This window comes from Lygodium microphyllum, chromosome 4 (genome assembly GCF_053477565.2).
Source record: "Lygodium microphyllum isolate KBCC chromosome 4, Lygodium_microphyllum_v1.1.10, whole genome shotgun sequence".
Taxonomy (NCBI): Eukaryota; Viridiplantae; Streptophyta; class Polypodiopsida; order Schizaeales; family Lygodiaceae; genus Lygodium; species Lygodium microphyllum.
Window position 1 is genome coordinate 107,653,233 of NC_141138.1, and position 4,118 is coordinate 107,657,350.

Genomic DNA, 4,118 nt, shown 5'->3' on the forward strand with positions numbered 1-4,118 from the left:
TGTCAAAGTGCATACATATGATAATCTTGCAGACCTTCTCACAAAGGGTCTTCCAGCAGAGCGGTTTGCTCATTGCCGACAGATGATGGGAGTTGGATAGATATATTTATTTCAGCTTTGTACATACTTAGACTTAGCTGATTCTTTTCTCCTCTTAAAGCACATTGTCTTTAGGTGGGAGATTGTTGGGAATAAAGGGCCATCGTGCCTTTTATATGTGCACGAGTGTGAACACATCCTTAGCACATTGTACTTTCATATATATATCTATCTAAAACCTAAAGTGGTACACTCGTCATTGTACAAAAAAAAACGTGTTCACTCTCTACTCTGCTCACTCGCACTCTCTCTGTCTCCCTCGCTGAGCATAAGGTCTGTCTACCTCTATCTCCGTGCCTAATCGATTCCTTCACTAGCTGCCATAGCAAAGGCAGAAGTCTGTAGTGCCCTTAAGGTATCTCATGATACCCTTCACGGCATTCCAATGTTGCGTGCCAAGTGTTGCAATATTATGAGCCAAAACTTCCACTATAAATGCTATATCAGGTCTAGTGGCTATCATGGCATATATCAAGCTACCCACCATAGATGTATACACGGTCTTGGCCATCTCAGCCCTCCTATCATCTTACTAGGGACAATCTACTTGACTGACCTTCATATGAGAAGGTAAAGGGTGTCAATTGGCTTAACACGCTACATCTGGAACTGCTCAAGTACGTTATGAATATACTTCTCCTACGACAAGTAGAGAAGTTCCTTAGAGTGATTGCGCGTAATGCACATACCAAATATACATGAGACAAGCTCTATGTCCTTCATCTCAATGCCCTACTTGAGCTGACTCTTCAAAGCATCTAGTTTAGCATGAGCAGTCGCAACAATTAGTACGTCATCAACAAATAGTATCAAAATGACAAGGCTACCATCATGTGCATTCTTCATGTAAGGACATGGATCTAGATCAATGTGGGAATAGCCCTATGAATCCATAAAGGTATCAAACTTTATGATACAATTTTCTAGATGCCAGCTTAAGTCTATAAAGACTTTTCCCCAATTTGCACACTAGGTGTTCCCTTTCCTTTTCTACAAAGCCCTTAGACCATACATATAGATATCCTCATGCAAGTCCCTAAGGAAAAAAGCCATCTTAACATCCATCTCGTACGAGTCGAGATCCATCTATGCAACTAGGCCAAAACCAAGTGAAGGATATCCATCTTGACCACAGGGGAGAATATCTCATCAAAATCAACTCCATTTTTCTATTTAAAACTCTGAGTAACCAAATGGGTCTTATGTGCTACGTTAGGGCCACCAAGAGTGCCATTCTACTTATCACTTGCACGACAATGCATGTTTGCCCCTAGGCAATGGAACCAATTCCCATGTATGATTCTTTTGCAATGAATCAAACTCAAACTGCATGGCCCTCTCCCAAGGGTGATTACCACCTTTGTGCATAGTCTCCTCATTAGTAAGGGGTTCACTAGAATCTGCCATTATAACATAATGCATAGGGGGTTCATAACGATTAGGAGAATGCAAGGCTCTAGTAGAGCGTCATAAGACTAGCTCGAGGGCTTATGCATCCTGTCCTCTCTATCCAACATCATGATCTTACACAACAGACGGATCATGATCCTATCTTACTAGGATAAGCTATACAATAATAGGAGGCTTATTCTCAAAGATCATCCTACGCATCTCAATCACTTGCTCTAGTTGCTTATGTATCTTACCCTCATGAAAGACAACATCATAGCTACGAATAACCTTCCAAGTCTACAGATCCCAAAGGCGATAGCCCATCTCACTTGCATCACCATATCCGAGAAAGATGCATTGTAAAACCCCGAATCTAGCTTGTCATATTTGTCTTTGAAAATAGGGTAGAATGCCTCACATTCAAAAACTCATAGATGGATATATAAGAGAGGCTTACTAGACCATACCTCCTCTGTAACTCTACCACCAAGGCAATACAGGAGAATCTGTTAATTAAGTAAATGGTAGTAGTAACAGTCTCAGTCCAAAATGTATATGGTAAGTCTACTTGACTAAGCACACTATGGACTCTTTTTTAAATAGTCCTATTCATACACTCAGCAATATCATTTTGGGGTGTGGTGTAAGGGGCGGTCAACTAACAATTAATACCCCTCTCATCACAAAATTGCTCAAAAGCATATGAGACATATTCACCACTATTATCAAATCTTAGGCATTTTAGCCTATGTTGCGAGTGGTTCTCAACCATACCGAGAAAGCACTGAAAAGTAGGCAAAACTTCTAACTTCTACTTTATGGAATAGGCCTAGACTTTATGTGAATAAGCATCAATGATTGTAATGAAATACTTTGCACCACCCAAGAACTACCATGGCATGGGACCACAAACATCCGAATAAACTAGAGCCAAAGGCTTACCCTTGTGCATAGTGCCAGGCTTTTTATGTGTATTACAAGTTAGCTTGCCACATAAACAATGATCGCATGAATTAAAACATGAAAAATACAAGGGCGAGAGATAGTGCAAATGAGTCAAGACTTTCATTCCTTTTAGAGACATATGCCTAAGATGGCGATATTGAAGAGATACATCTGGAAGATCAGCTGTAGCCCAAACATGATCAGTAGTGCTAGATACAAGGGATAAAGGTTGTTGATCTTGGCACTTCTAGCCAAAACAAGATTGCTACAAGTGATTTTTCATGCAGAATCACCAAAGGAAACACAATACCAATATCGTTTGACTGTGCTACACAGAGATAAGGCTTTTAAATAAAGTTGGCACATGGCATACATTATGCATTACAAATAAAGAACCAATACCCAATTGCAAACAGACATCTCTGATGCCAACAATATCACAAACATAATCATCTCCTAGTCTCACAAAACCTATCATAGGACGATACGTATAGAATCAAGCATGATGCAAGGTCACATGAAAGGAAGACTCCAAATCATGCAACCAAATGCTCGGAGAAAGATGATTGAGAATCAGTCAACTAAACATCAGAAGTAGTAGCCCAAATGTACTCATCAGAACTGTACTTTAGTGCATTTATCACCTCAACCTTGACTGTACACATTGTGATAGTACAATCATCCAAAGTATTAGCATTATCTTGCACTTTTCCCTTGCCTTTATCTCACCTATCCTAGCACATTTTATGGCATTGTGGTCGAATATGACCCTATTGCCTACAATATGATATGCAAGAGATGACTTGGAGAAACGGGATTTACTCCGACCCTACCCACGAGATCTAGACTTTGACTTGCCTTGCTGTGCATCTCTGTCATAGTAGTCATTAGCATATTTTCCATCATTACGGCCTCTAATAGTGAGTGCATCGGAGGCACGGGCTGCATCAATATTCTTTATGTTTACTTCCTCTATAAGCAAGGCACCCTCTAATCCTTGATCTTAAAACCATTTGTAGGAGCAATAGTATTTATGGCACTGCGGAAAGTATCCTAAGACTCAGGGAAAGTGACAAACAAGAACATGGCCTTGACATTTTTCTCAAAGATAATCCCCTGCAAAGTAAGCTAGCTAGAAATTGAATGAAACTTATTTAACGAGAAGACATATTGCCTTCCTTCATACAAAAATCCATGAGTTTCTTAAGCCAATACAATTTGAAGCAGGGCTTTGTGAGATGCAGCATAGTTTAATGGGACTGCAAAACCACCACAGAGCCTCAAAAAGAAAAAAGGCACGCTAGAGAAGACCAACATCTATAAATGCAGATGGGGTAGCTGTCATGAGAATATGTATTTTTGAAACCTCACTTAACATGTGGATTAATTTTTAATCACATGATTAAGTAGATGTTGCACATGTGAGGTGCAACTGGGGTTAAAGTAAATTTACAAGCCCAGGACCTGGAGAAATCACGGGATATCAAAGACAAAAGTTACTACAAGTTATGCCGCACTGGTATTTGATACCAGCTATTGGCCTAGGTCATTCATTTGGCCATAAGTGTCAGTTGGTGATACTAGAGAAGTGGCATTTAGTGGTACCTAACACCAATCTGATGGTCAAAGATGGTGCAGAGACACTCGGGAATGGAAGTTACCTACCCAATTTAATTATTGGC